General features: G+C 34.8%; 1 pseudogene; it reads right to left on the bottom strand.

The window, feature by feature from the left end:
* Positions 1-15,048: 15,048 nt before the first annotated feature.
* LOC126001888 (alpha-soluble NSF attachment protein-like) lies at positions 15,049-15,567 on the bottom strand (annotated as a pseudogene).
* Between the last annotated feature and the right edge of the window lie 591 nt (positions 15,568-16,158).

The following is a 16,158-nucleotide window of genomic DNA, read 5'->3' as shown; positions in this document are numbered from 1 at the left end:
TTGTTATATAAATATTTGTATTTTTTTAATCACGTTTTTGGAGTTCGAGAGATAGTGCAGGTGCATGTCTGAGGGCATCAAACCCAGTTTGACACTGGGTGCATATTCTCTGCATCCTTGGACTTTTTCATTGGATCATGTGTCCAGATAACCAGTAAAAGTCAAGGGCACCAGGAGTAATTTTTGGGAATGTCAAAAAGGGAAGAAATTGGGCTGGAGCAATATTACAGTGGTTCGGCATTTGCCTTGCATGCAGCTGACCCAGACAAACTCGGTTTCGATTCCAGGTATCCTATATGGTCCCCTTGAGTGCTGCCAGTTGTGACCCAAAAACCAAAAAAAAAAAAGGGGGGGGGATTACCACAAATTCTCTTCATATTTCCATCAGGCATTAGCATAGGACACAGTTTCTTTCAGAACATTAACCTATGTTTTGCCACTTATATATGAGAATGTTGATTTAAGAGACTGGAAAGTTATTACAAGGTGTAGGGGACTTATTTTGTATTTGAGCACCTAGGGTAAATCCTCAGTACCACTTATAGGCTTCTACCTCCTACCAGAAACAGAGCTATAAGTAATAAGTATCTCTGGTTGTACCTCTGAGTACCCGCCAAAACAAAACAAATAAAACAAAATAGAAAGAATGTTGATTTGAAGATTGTAACCTTATTTAATGGGTTATTTAGTAAGACACTAACAGTAGTGAATGGATTCTTTTTATTTTTAAATCTTAAATTCTCACCTTTCTGTTCTTATTTAGGGAATCTATAATGCAGAGAGGTAAACTAGTCAAGAGAAATATGTTATTTTATTTATTTATTTATTTATTTATTTATTTATTTATTTATTTATTTATTTTTGGTTTTTGGGCCACACCCGGTAACGCTCAGGGGTTACTCCTGGCTATGCGCTCAGAAGTTGCTCCTGGCTTGGGGGACCATATGGGATGCCGGGGGATCAAACTGTGGTCCGTCCAAGGCTAGCGCAGGCAAGGCAGGCACCTTACCTCTTGCGCCACCGCCCGGCCCCGAAATATGTTATTTTAAAACAGAATTATATGTCAGTACTTTTCCAAATGTACATATAACGTAAGAGTAATGGAATGATAAAGCTGGTATATAGGTTCTACCCTACTGAAAGTAGTAACATTTTTATGTATCTTGTAATCCAGTCAAGTGTTCTCCCTACTTCTTATTAACATTCTTATTTTCTGGTATAAGAGTAGTTCTCCTTTAGAGGAAGCAACATATCTCTCCATAAACTTCCTCATTGTCATGATAAAATAAATGTAGAAGTTAGAAATTTTGATTTTTTTAATTTTTATAAAATCTTTATTTAAGCACCATGATTACAAGCATATTGTAGTTGAGTTTCAGTCATAAACAGAACACCCATTTGTTGATTCTTAAAGGTGAACTACTGATAAAAATTAGATAAAAGACAATATTCCCTATAAAGACTAAACTATTCCTTTCTGGTTTATTTTGTGAGTCACTAAAATATTTCCAATACATTTTAATATTCCCCTAAGTTAGAAAATTGTTTATTGTTATTAATAATCAGGAATCCTAATTTTATGATGTGGGAAAATGACGTATAAATATATTTAGGGCTGGTAACACAGAGGTAGGGCATTTGCCTTGCATGTGGCTGACCAGGACGGACATCCGTTTGATCCCTGGTCTCCCATATGGTCTCCCCTGCCTACCAGGAGTGATTTCTGAGTGCAGAGCCAGGAGTAACCCCTGAGCGCCACCAGGTGTGGCCCAAACTACAACAACAACAAAAACGATGAATGTGTTTAAAAGTAAGAAAATTTCATAAAATAGAATTGTATTCTGATACTCTTACCAAAATCATATCCTTACATATAAATAAGGGAGTAAAAAAGTGATGTTAATAAAGAAAGGACTGCTTAATCCTTAAAAACAAAAAGGATTTTTATTTGTTTGTTTTGGGGTCACATCTAGTGGCACTCTGTGATTACTCCTGGCTCTGCACTCAGAAATTGCTCATGGCAGGCTGGGGGGACAATATGGGATGCTGAGGATCAAACCTAGTATCAAACCATGCATTGCAAATGACCTACCCACTGTGCTATTTATTGCTCAGGTCCCAACATTTAGAAATTACTTAAAAGAGCTTAATACAAGTCTGACTCATGTCATGAAACAGAGACAGGAATGACACAATGTTGAAAGATACGTATGAAATAATGGGAAAATATTGTAATAATTTGACTCTCAGGTATTTTAGTGTAAGGAAGAAAAGGTTAAATAAAAACACATTTTCATAAATATATTATAGCTTTAAAATATTCATTAAATAACTAACATGTCTAAAACTATGACATCATTTTTATTTTCTTTTAAAAAGAAAATCTGAGATAAAAATAAAAAATTATAACCAGAGCAATAGTATAGCAGATAGGTTGCTTGCCTCATGACCAACTTAAGTCACCACATATGGTCCACTAACATTTCCTGGAGTGACTCCAGTGCACAGTGTCAGGAGTATTCCCTGACACCTTCAGGTGTGCAAAACAAAATAAAACAAATGTACTGAATATTTTGTTTCATTCTGGAATGATATAGATAAAAGTTAAGCTAGGTAACCTAGATTTCTGAAGTTTGTATAATACAGAAATGATGTTACAACAAAAATTCTTCCAAAGGATCTTTCACTGCATAGAACATTATCTCTGAGCATGATTAGAGAAATAGCTATATTATCAAACCTTTGAATCCTGTTAGATATAGGATCATGTTAGACTTCTGGTATATAAAAACCTATTACAGATCTACTGGTTCACTATTTGCATTTTAACAATATCCCCAAGTAATCTATTTAAGAAATTCTTGATGAAAACACAAAGTGAATTATGTATTGAGTAAACCAATAAATCTGGTTTCTAAGCTACTCCCTAGTAATAGTCAATAGTTGTTTTTAGAACATGAATAAAATTGCTTAGTTTGGTAGCATATGTTTAACATGGTGAGGGCCCATTGTAAAACCATGTGACTGTTGATTCAGACTCAAATCTAGATAATTAAAATACTTTTAGTGAAGTCTATTTCTAATTTTGTGTTCATGGTGTAGAAAATCTAAAGAACAAAAACTACAATGCCTTAATTTTAAACTAAAGTATATTTAGCCATGAGAAATTAATTTCCTATTACAACCCGGGCAAAGACTGCCATTAAAAACTCATACTTTTAATAACTTTAATTTGTTCTTTCACAGATGTGCCAAATACACTTGAAAGATATGCACAGACATGCATATAATTATGTAAATAGTTTTGTTTATCTTCATAGTAAAATGAGGCACACCCTCATATACTCAGGATACTCATATATTATTCATATAACACAACAAAATATTATAGAAATTAAGAGCTTTCAAGATTGAGCTCTGAAAGCCATTGATATCTCCACATGCTCCCTCAGATCACATGCTCTGGTGAAAAATTTCCCCTTGCTTAGAAACCATCTCTAGACATAGTGAATAACTAATGCCTCCTGTTAACAATTAGCATCAATATGCAAACTGTAATTGGAAACTCTCTTAGACACAGAAAACTTCAAATAACATTCTAATTACAAACTTCGGAGAGACATTAAGCATTACCTAGTAAAACTGCCATTTTTTTTATTCACAGAGGATATAATTAATGATATTATTTTCTTTGAGTTAATTTGTTCTATAACAACAATAATTATTAGCTACTAACATATTCACTTGACTGAAGGTTGATATTAAATTATATTAATAAGCTCTCTCTAAATATGTTTTAAAGTGACCACTTGTAATAAGCATAGAAAAGCTAGTTCTGTTGAGAACAATTTCAAGGTGTCAGGACAGAATGGCTTGATGAGTAGAAAGTTATTTTCTCCCTATTAGAGATGAGACACCACTAAATTGAACTCAGAGTCACATAATATAGTGAGGGAGGAAGTGGTGGGTAAGATCAACTCTCATTCCCTACACCCTCCTTTTTCCTTGGGAATTTTGGCAAAGTGAAGAAGCACATAAAAGGTTTTGGATGTTTCTTGAATTCTTTCTCTTCACACATAGAATATGCCAAGAACAAAGAACTTTATACCAAATAAAAGTTGGATGGCTTTGGTTTTATATATATATATATATATATATATATATATATATATATATATATATATATATATATATATATATATATATTCCTCCATACCATTTGAAATAAAAGTGCAAAAATGAAACAGACTGAAGTGGGAAAATCAGAATCCTAATTCAACTCTACACAACTAGCTGTGTGAACTTGAAAAAAAAAAGCACCTAGGTTTGTTTCCCTAACCCTATAGTTATAGTTCTGGTCATCCTTATCACATTGGTAGACTGAACAACTGGTAAAAAACGGAGCAATGATGTCTATCTTTGTATCATAAGGTAGACTCATCAGAGCAAACAATGCTGAGCCATTACATTTCACTACAGGATGCAGGTATGTAATTCTTTTAGCAACAATGACTTTTTCACTGACTGACAAAACATTTCCGCTGAAAACAACTGCCATAACCATTTTCTTTCAGCTCCAACATAATCTGTGAGCCAGTTCTCAGTTTTATTTGTGTGGAATGAAAAGCTCTGACAATTTTAACCATTAACTGCTTAACCTTTATTCAAAGGCATTACTGGCTTTTTGCGAAGCTTGTGGTTTGTATCCAAAAAGAAAGGGAAAGGGAAGGAGAATTCTTTGTCACAAAACATAATACCAAACTGAAATAAGGTCACCAAAGTCTGCAAAGATTCAGGATCTTCGATATCTCTGAATAACCAAAATATTAATTTTGAAGGTCAGAATATAACCCAATGTGTGCGTTTGATATTCAACTTTTATTTAGTTTGGTCTCACTACAAAAACCTTTCCTAAATGCACAGCATGGTTATGATTTATAAACAATTTCTATTTTTCACACTAGAAGTTGTTTTGTGCATAAGCAGAATTAAATATTAAAGTTCCAAAAATATCCACTTCTGTTGATACATGAGGGATGGATAGGTATAACTTGATATAACAATCCTAGGATTTTATGACTGTATCTTATTAGTAAAATACACTAAAATTATTATGGAAAAGCAGATTGCTGTGGAGTGGTAGCATAAAGTAAACAATGCTTTACAAATGTGTTAGAATAACAAATAATGAATTTTTTATTGTGCTACATACATAAAGTGCTGTTAGTTGCTTTGATCCAGCCAGTGATGTTTTCTAAATTCAACTTTCCATTTCCCTCTCCTACTGAATATAATGAGTTTTTGAGATAATGGAGATTTGAGATAAGAAAGAATATTATTATTCTATAATAATAAATACATTTGAGTAATAAGATAAAGGAAAAAAGTTATTATAAAACTTATGGAATCTTTGAAATACAATTAGAAAAAAAGTACTTAATATTAAAAAATTCTTTCATCTCACTCACAAATTTATAAAAACTTTCAAGATTTTATACCTCCAATAAAACTAAATTTATTAAATTTTGGGGTGGTTGGACCTGATCTCTAACACAAAAATTTCCTTTTCAATTCTATGAAATAGACTATAAATGAAGTTCAGTAAATAAGAGCCAGAGAGAGTACAGCAGATAGACACTTCCCTTGTAGATAGCTGACTAGGGTTCTATCCCTAGCATTTGATATACTCCTCTGATTGCAGCCAGGAGTATTTACTCAATGCAGAATCAGGAGCATTCCCTGAACATTGCTAGATATGACCCCAAACAAAAAAAACAATCAAACAAAAGGAGAGGAAAAAGTATAGTAGAAGGAGAAGAAAATAAAGAATAGGAGGAAGAGAAGAAAAAGAAGGAGGAAGACAAGAAGGAAGAAGGAGGAGGAAGAAGAAAAAAGTAAGAAGGAAGAAAAAAAAGAAAAAGAAGAATAAGGAGAAGAAGTAGAAATAGAAGGAAGAGGAGGAGGAGGAAAAAGAGGAGGAGAGGAGAAGGAAAAGGAAAAGATGAAAAGAAGAGAAGAGAGAAGAAGGAGGAGGAGGAGAAGAAGAAAAAGAGAAGTAAGAGAAGGAGAAGTTGTTTAAATCGTCAGGGCTAGGCCATGGCACCCAATGGAATCAAGAGGTATCCCAAGTATCCCAAGTCATTATTCTTGTCTATAGATGGTGCTGCTGTGCTACTTCTCTGCATATCAGGACTGAACAGAGGCAAGGTCTTTAATCTCTATGTACCCTTTAAATGCTCTGATGTGGTAAGTTAAATTATGGTTTTCCAATTAGTCAGCTCAGAAAGTTATCCCATCACTTACCTCTTTGAAGTCAATTGTGTGTGTGTGTGTGTGTTAAAGAAGACAGATTAATCCAGAGACAAGAGTACTTCTCTTTCTTTCTTTGTGCCATTCTTTCTTTTTGACCTTACATCCCACTTTTCCAGTATTGCCTGCGGTGGTTGCACAGTATTTTTTATCCTCGGAAAATACTATTTTCTCTGCTCTGCAGATGCTCAAACAACTTTGCTCTGCTTTCCTCATTTTTTTCCCTTCATGATATCCCATTCCTCCTTTCTTTGCTTTTTTCTTCTAATTAAGTTCAAAACAAGATGGATATTTCTGCTCTCAGTCTATTGTCCTGAAAATCAAATCTCTGGCAAGGCCAGAAGTACTCTTTTCTAAAACACAAACCAATTTGTGTTTTCGGCTCTGAGCATATTGAGAAATAACCCCCCAAAGTTTTCTATTTCTCGTTAAGTTTTAAAAGCCTTGCTGACTACGTGTGCTCATTACACTGAGTTGTAAATGATGTTTGAAGAGAATGATTCCAGCCTACTCAGTGCACAAAGAGAATACAAACAAGCATTTTGGAATTGCTTTTCCAAGGTGATACATACTATAATATTGAGCTGAGTTACTGCTGTGAAAGTCTGAAATCCCAGGTCTCAAACCACTAAAAAAACAAACACGAAATGAAAATATATAATTCATTCCATGTTAACTCTCTCATCTCCCACAAACTTATTAAATACAGGTAAAATCTCTCTTCTCTAAGATAAAGTGTCACACGAGAAACTCTGAATTTTGGACTGGAGAATTAGCTCAGCAGGTAGGGCGGTTCCCTTCTAAACTGCTGACCCGGGTTCAATAGCTGGCACCCCATATGGCCCCCTAAGTCTGTCAGGAGTAATTTCTGACAGGAGTAACTAACCCCTGAGAGCTGCCAGGTGTGGCCCCCAAACCAAAAACACAACAGAAAATCTGAATTCTTAGCTGTTTTTCCAAATTACTTTCTTCTCTGGACAGTTTGTTTTTAATAACTTTTTGCTAATGCTTGAAGCCATGACTATAACTAACTAATGCTGACAGTTGGACTATAATTGACTATTTTTGACAATACAGATGTCACTGATGAACATTATTTTCCTAAGCAAATTATATTCACTTTATGTTGCAATTAATAATAAAACATCATCATAGTTTTTAAAAATCTGAACATTGTAGTCATATTTTTGTGAGTGGAAGGCTTATAATTTTGTAAGTCATTATTGTAATTGCCTTTTTCTTATGATTTTCTGAGCAGTTTATCTGTCAAATCAAAGAGTCTAAATGAACTACCAGAATCTCTAGTTAAGATTTTTATCAAAGTAGAAACTGTCTTTCAGGACCATCTATTATGAAATTCTTTCCATGACTACATTGAGAGTATATATAGTTTGCACATATATGCAAACCTGATAATAAGTAGGTTTTGTACTTAAGTTGGTATCTATGGTGAGCAGAATACTATTTTAAGCATATTTAATCTAAGGTATTAAATATAAAATCAGTGTGTAATAGTGAAAAAGAAATGATTGCAGAGATTGTATGTTAAAACAAATTACTTGAAAATAATAATATATAAATCGTACTCATGTTAGATGTAAAATTTAGAGAACTTGGTTCCATTTAAAAACTTTAAAAGACTTTTCTAACCTATTATTTTTTAATATAATTTTTATTTTGATCATAGTGGTTTACATATTATTGACAATAATATTATAGGTACATATTTACATAAAATCAGGGGGATTCCCATCACCGATTTGTTCTCCCTACACCTCCGTGTTCGTCCTACCTCCCATATCTTCCTCCCTCACCCCCGGGGCTGCGATAATATGTGGTCCCCTCTGTACCTAGCTTACTACTTAGTAGTTTTGGTCTTGGTGCCTCCCTTATTTCCCCCTCTAACTGGGAGGAAGGACTACATTGTTCAAGTTATGTGGTTTTATTTGAAGAAGAGAAAAGTAATAAACTGGGGTAAAAGTGTAATACACCAAAAATGGGCGGAATCCTTCTAGAAGCTCTCATCGTTGGTTTGAAAGATGAAGGAGAAAAAGAAGGTGAAACACCCCAACAGTACAAAAAGAAGTGTCAAATATCCAGTGAGCACTCCAGTGATAGCAATATCTAGCCTATTATTTTTAAAAATATATAAAAAAAATAATAATGTCTTGCTGAGCCCATGTTAATATAAACTTTGGAAACCTGCCTTATATGTTTTGATCAACCCAGCAATCACCGGAAAGTTCTGCCAGTTGTTTGTTGATTAGTGGGAAACCAGATGATGAGGGAGTAATGCTGTGCCTCACTTGGTCTTTTCCTCTGTTACTAAGATTAACGTCATTTCTTTAACATCATGACTCTTTTGCTCACATTTACCATTTTCTAACAATTGCCCTTACTTACGGCCCTTTGCAGGACTTCTGAAATGCTGAGCTACTGCTTCTTGTCCTTGAGACTTTGAACTATCATGATCTTTCATTAATGTCTCTTCTAAAAGCCTAATCTGATCTCCTTATTCTTCCATTCATACAGGGATTCCCATTTTTCTCCTGATTTATATTTTGCTAATGTTGACTGGCACTTGAGAAGGTTTGTCCAATAATTGATGTTCACCTATGCCCAGATAGTTGTGCTCTTTAATGTTATTCAAGGCAGCTAATAAAATATAAGTAATTTTTTTCTTTGTTTCAGTAAAAAAGAAAATAATCTTATGCTATTCCTTTTAATATTAATTTTTTCTCTCTTAAGTAATTGTCAAAGTTACCATGTTCCAAGTTTCCATATTAAAATTTACAGATTTGTTCCTTTGCTGCTTGGAGTGATTTTGAGTTTAAAAACAAAATTTGGGGGCCGGAGTGGTGGAGCAGCAGTAGGTCATTTGCCTTGCATGTGGCTGACCTTGGACGGACCATGGTTCGATCCCCCAGCGTCCCATATGGTCCCCCAAGCCAGGAGTGGTTTCTAAGAGCATAGCCAGGAGTAACCCCTGAGTGTCACCAGGTGTGGCCCAAAAACAAACGAACAAAAAAAGATATCATATTAAAACTGGCACATGTTGGTGCCAGAGCATTATTAAGAATGTCCCAGAGGGATTTTGGTTCCTGGAGCTGTTGCAGAGATTTATGTCGGTTCTATGTCTGAGATCTAGGGTTCAGGGTTGGATGGGTTACTGTCTAATCACAGAAAGTCTAATTTGCGCCATATGACATATATTCAAGGTGGGAGGTGCCCTGTATTGTAAAATGTATGAGTTCTTATCCCTAGTAGATAAGAACTTGTTTTTATAAGTAAAATTTCCCCTTTTTTTAGTATGCCTTTGCAAAAAGAAATGGTGCTATATTGCTGGTGCATTTGGGGATGAGAGTGCCAGGCTTCATCATCTCTGTGCCCTGGTTTTGACCTCATTTTTTTTATCCCAGGCAAGACTTCTTCTCGTAGGTTTCTCTACCAAGCAGAACCAAAACAGGTGAAGTTAAGGAAGAAAAGAAAAAAAAAAGAAAAAAAATTTGGTGAACATCTGATTTTTATATTTGTGAGAGGTCAGAGTTTACTCTTGATTCGGTGGTCAGAAATTACTCCTGGCTATGCTCAAGGGACAAAATGTGCTTTTCAATCATACATGTGTAAGTCAAGTGACTTACTCTCTGCACTGTTTCTCTGATTTCCAATTACATGATTTTAAAACATCAACTACTAAAATATAGTTGACAATGTTTTGTCATACACTTATTTTTGTTTTGTTCTGTTTTGTTATTTGGGCCATACCTGGCTGTGCTCAGGGATTACTCCTGGTTCTGCACTCAGAAATTGCTTCTGGCAGGCCCAGGGGACCATATGGGGTGCCAAAAATAGAACCCAGGTCAGCTGTGTGCAAAACAAGTGCTTTACCTGCTGTGCTATCGCTCCAGCCAATTGTCATCACTTTAACTGGGTAACTTTGAGAAAAAACCCACTTCATGGTTTTGAAACAATCAACAAGAACTGACAAAAATCTGTAAAGCAATAGCTAAAGGACATTATGGGAGAGAAAATCTATTTACAATAGTAATTAAGAAATGCCTAAGAAATATTTGATAATCCATCAAAACATATAAATAAAAATTTAAAATCACCATAAAAGACATTGTAGACTTAAACAATGGAAAGATATACCCATGTTGAATACAATGACTCAAATAATGCTGGGCGTTCTATCTATATTTACATATTGGTACAACATATCGGTTGTTGTATAGAATTACATAATTAATAATAATTATTATAATATATAATTATAAATATAAATAATAATTGTAATAAGAATTATGTAATTATAAAAATAATAAATTGATATTAATCAATAGAATATCAAACTTAGATAAATGTCCAATAAAAATTAAAATAGATAAAGTATTTGAGAAAGGGCTATGCTTATAGACATGAAAATTTCCTATTAATTCCATAATTTTATCTGCCTGGTATTATCATATAAATAGGCAGTGTACTTATTGTACAATGAGTTACCTAAGTTCCACAATTCTCCAATAAAACAGATTTCTCCCCTTGAAGAAATGGACATTTATATGATCAAGATAAAGAAAGTACATGATGAAACTGGAGCACTTTATGATGACAAAGAGAAAAAGAAGCATTTTTTTAAAAATGAGGTGTTGAAGAGCTAGTACAGGAAATAAAGTGCTTCATCAAGTGTCTCCTTCCAGTGCCCCTCTCCCCCATCAACTTGCATGATCGGGTTGTAAAGACATAAAAATAAAGCTCCCAAGACCAAAACTTGAATACTTTGATCAAAAAAATAAATTAGTTACAATACTGGATTAAAACTCACATAGCAGAAACACTGTCTATATGCCCATATGGAAATAAGTATATGGAAAAACAAAATAATGCTGGGATTGAACAGGGTTGGCCCTGTGCAGGGCAAATGCCCTACTCTCTGTGCTATGGCAAAATTTTTATCATATAAATTTTTATGTATATTTTGACTGATATTCCTACAAGTGAGCTCACTTGAACAATTACTAACTTGTATTAGCTAGTATAAGCTTTTCCCAAGGGAAGCTCTAGAGGCCTGAACACAAAGGGTTAATTCCACACAACAGCTCTACAAGTTCAAGAAGCACCAAATTTGGGCTTTGGAATGGAAATACTAAATCTTTGGCTGACAAAGGCTATAGGTGCTATGCAGATCTGTTCCTTCCCTTCCTTCCTCCCTCCCTCCCTCCCTTCCTCCCCCTCCCTCTCTCTTCCTGTCTCTTTTTGTCTCTCTGTCTTTGTCTCTGTCTCTCTTTCTCTCTGTCTCAGTCCTCTTTCATTTTTGATGCTTTGGTAAATTATTTATTTTATAAAACAACACAGAAAGCTTTAGTGCATGGAAAAGTTAGAGCTATTGTGCAGTAAGGAATAAGAGGACATATTATTTGTTTTCATTTTCCCACTGAACTTTACCTGACTCCTATGCTTCTAGAAAGAAACTCTCTTTCATATTCTAGAAAATGACTAGACACAATGATCCACTTGCTCTCCCCTCTTCTAAGAAAGTATATATTCCCATCTTTCTTTAATATTTTAGATAACACCCAACCCCATAATTTCGTGAAGACTCTTTTGTGACATTCTTCTGTACTTTCTGCTATTATGCCCCAAGTCACCTTCTTTTTCTTTTGTGAGGTATTTCCTCATTAATGAATATTCACATTCTCCTTTTATAAGACACCGAATAAAATTATTGCCTTAATTGTCTAGTGCATTTTTTGCCCTTTACAGCACTTAAAACATTGCATTAGATTGTATATTTTAAGTGTATAATTTATACCCATATAATGTTCACTAGGTGGGATAGATTAATTTTTGAGAACAACTATTTTGCAAATGATTCAAACTTTTAATTCCCCTGACATCTTTAACTCTCTACTAGTTTGTCTTTAGTTTTTTAATAATATGTATTTTAAATCTTGAATTTTTAATATTTTCTTCACTGGCTAGTGAGGAAACTTCAATTTATTATTTAATAGAATAGAAAATCTCTAATATATAGGAGGTAAATTAAACAACATTTAAACATTTGGTATAAAATTATCACTAAACCAAAACAAAAAATGCTTTCTTGCAGCTATCTTATTATTATTTTTTGTTTTTATTTAATTTTGATTTTGGGCTACACCTGGTGATGCTCAGGGGTTACTCCTGGCCATGCTCTCAGAAATTGCTCCTGAATCTGTGGACCATATGGAATGCTGGGGATAGAACCAAGGTCTGTCCTGGGTCAGTTGCATGCAAGGCAAATGCCCGACTGCTCTTTTATTGCTTTGCCCACCCTATCTTCTTATTTTTATTTAAAAAATTATCTTAATTGTATCTTGGGCTTTAAAGTTCTATTTAATGTTTGGTCCAGGCATTTTTCTTTCCTTTTTATTTTTTTAACTTAAATAAAAGAACTAATGTCATGGTGCCACTCCTTTTCTGCCTAAAAACATCCACTCACCAACTAATAGTTTCCTAACATCAGGAGAATAAAATCTACTCTTGTTTTGAAAAAATGGAAGTTGATAAAGATAGCCACATAAAGCTATTTGAACAACCTAATCAGTTTAAGCTTCTGCGTCTGACTAGAATGTGCTTGTAGTGTCAGGCTCTCTCTTTACTTTGAGTGTTGTTACCTGTCATCACCTCCTACACAATTTCTGCCCTTCTAGTCTTCTCTCTCATAAGAGGTTAAGAAACATTGGAGGGAGTTGCTGATTAGCCAGCAGGAACTGTCAAAGCATCAGTCATTCTGGCCTTCCTCCCAAGAAACCAAACAAATTATTCTCCCAGCCAGCCTTCTCACTGCCCTCTGGGCTCAGGTCTAAAGCTGTTTGAACTTTCCCATATGGCTCTCAATGTGTGATTGTGTCACTCCATCAGGAACTCACTCACAGGGCATTTTCTCAATTTGATTTATATTTATCTTTTATCTCTACTATGTTCCCCCAAACATAAAATTTTTCTTTGTCCTGTTTGGTCTACTGTGCTTCCCCATTTCCTTATAAAACTTTTTCTCTATCTTTCTATTCTTGAAAGTTCATTCAATTACCTGGAGCTCAGGAATTAGAACAAACATTTTTCTAGATTAGAGATAGCCATAAAACTATTTCATAATAATTCATTTATGTCCATATTAATCTTCACTATGCCCATGCCTATGTGTGCATGTCACAAAATTTCAAAAGATATGATGACTCTGAGAGACAACCAACCACATCTACATTGAAATTTATATTAATAAATTTTAGAGAGAATAGTTGTGAAAGTATGAAATTCCATAAGTTAAGGGGCTAAAGTGACAAGACAGCAGATAGGGTGTTTGCCTTGCTCATGGCAAGCCCAGATATTATTTCTGGCATCCCGTATGATTTCTTGAGCATTTCCATAAATGATCCCTGAGCATAGAGTCAACCTAAGTCTTGAGCACTATCAGGTATGGCCCCAAAACAAAACAAAACAAATCAAATCAAAACAAAACAAAACAAAAATTCCAGTAGTTCTTGGAAGATATCATGTTAAATGAAATACGCCAGAAAAAAAAAGAATGGGTCAGAGCTGTGGCACAGGTGGTAGGGCATTTTTCTTGCATGCGCTAACCTAGGATGGACCACAGTTTGATCCCATAGCATCCCATGTGGTCCCCCAAGCCAGGGATGATATCTGAGCGCATAGCCAGTAGTAATCCCTGAGCGTCACTGGGGTGTGGCATGAAAATAAAAACAAGATAACAAAAAAAAATAAGAAGCAAAAGAATAACTACAAAATGATATAAGTTATATGTGGTATTTAGAAATAACTGCATGAAGAAATATAATGATTTAAATGGGGGTTGTCAAGAACACCATTGGCCCCAGAATAGAGTGAGAAGGAGCAAAGAATCGAGTAGAGGGAGAGAGGAGAAGAAAGACATGTGAAATAATAGGGGTCAAGGGTCAAGAGGATTCAAGTACATTGGTGGTATTAAGGAAAGACAGAACTAAATATCTAAAGCATGTCATTAATAAAACTGAAATCATGTGATCTAAACTTTAACAACCAAACTTAAAAAAGGTTTTTGTTTAGATGGCAGGCAGGGTATAGGGAGGATGGAATAGGGGACGAAGTCTTTTGGTCATTGGAGGGAGGTTGATGGTTGGATTGGTGGTTGCAATATATGTATAAAATTAAACTATAAATAACTTTGTAAATCACAACTATTTAAATAAAAAATAAATTCCAGTTATTCAGATATAACATACAAAAATGACAAGGTGTATTAATATGTGAAACCAAAGTGTATTTTGTTGATATTACTGTTAGCAAAGAATTTGATATCAGTAAAGTGACTATTTAAGAATACATACAAATTAGAAGATTTCTGACATAAAAAATAAAGAGGTTTTACCAGTGGAAATGCCAGCAAAGTGTTCATTTAAAAAGAAGTGAAAAATTAAGAAGGAAATTATCTGATGCAAGAAACAACTGGGGAAAAATGGAATAAAATCATATTGAGAGACAATTGTCTTTCAAGGAAAATTATATTAAGCTGCTCAAAATAGTAATAATTTATGTGATTGTTTAAATTCATGAGAGTTATATGAAATGAGGGATTAGTACAAGGATTAAGGCGCGTGCCTTGAATATTGTTGAACTGGTTTCACTACTGGCATAGCTTAGGGCTAAACCACCAGGAGAAAACCTGATCACTGAATCAGGAGTAACAGAAATAAAATAAAATTACATAAAATTAAAAACGAGGAGTTCAGAGGAAGGGAACAGCTTCTCATACTTCTGTACCGCCAGCTTGGTATTGAGCATGTCCACACAGAAGAGGCAGAGGGCGGCCTTTAAGAAGTAGTCCTTAGCGCTGTACTTGAGCAGCAGGCTGTCTATGGCGCTGGTCCCCATCTGCTCGTATATGTTGATGGCCTTCTGGTACTGCTCCAGCTGGGCCTCATACACTGCCACCCGCAGTTGACACTTGTTGGTTGAGCTATTGAACTCCTGGCCTTTGTAGTAGTCCGCGGACTTCTTGTAGTGGGAAATGGCCTTCTCAATGTCCACCAGCTCCGTCTTGTAGATCTAAGCAATAGAGACATGGTGTTTGGCAGAGATGGTGTAGCAGCCTATGCCCTTGTAGATCTTGATGGAACATAGCAGGCAGCTTATGGACTGATGGAGGTCCGCTTTCTTGAAGACCTTGCTGGCATCTACGAAGCAGGTGGCCAAGTAGTGCTTGATCTGCAGCTGCAGGTTATTTTTTAAGATTTGGTATATATATGGTTAATTATCACTGTGTTAGATGGTTCAAGTACACATTGCTATTTTTTCAGGAAAATATCACAGCACTCGTGAAAGTTTGGAGAATCTTGGAAAGCCATTTATCTTAGTGTGCTATTTTTTTAGTGTGCTCGCATTATTAAAATAAATTATATGCTAGAAATAACAAAATAATATTCACAGAAGCAGATCACTATATTTTAAAATGTTCTTGGAATCACAGAAGACCATGAATGTCCAAAGCAATTCTGGGGGAATAAAGAGCAAAGAGAAAACAGAAAAGATACTTCCCAAAGTATTGTACAGATTTGATACAATCACTCTAAAGATATCCAAGAGTTTCTTCAAAGAATTAGATCAAACACTTCTGAAATTCATTTAAAACAATAAATACCCATGAATAAAGAAACCCCTAGGAAAAAGAAGATCAGAGGCATCACTTTCCTCAACTTTAAATTGTATTACAAAGCAATAGTCATTAAAACAGCATGACATTGGAATAAAGACAGACTCTCAGATCACTGGAATAGATTTGAGTTTTCAGAGATTATTCCCAAAACATACAAT

The sequence above is a fragment of the Suncus etruscus genome, chromosome 2, assembly GCF_024139225.1.
Source record: "Suncus etruscus isolate mSunEtr1 chromosome 2, mSunEtr1.pri.cur, whole genome shotgun sequence".
Classification (NCBI taxonomy): domain Eukaryota; kingdom Metazoa; phylum Chordata; class Mammalia; order Eulipotyphla; family Soricidae; genus Suncus; species Suncus etruscus.
The sequence above is the reverse complement of the archived record's forward strand: the minus strand, read 5'-3'. Positions and strand labels throughout refer to the sequence as shown.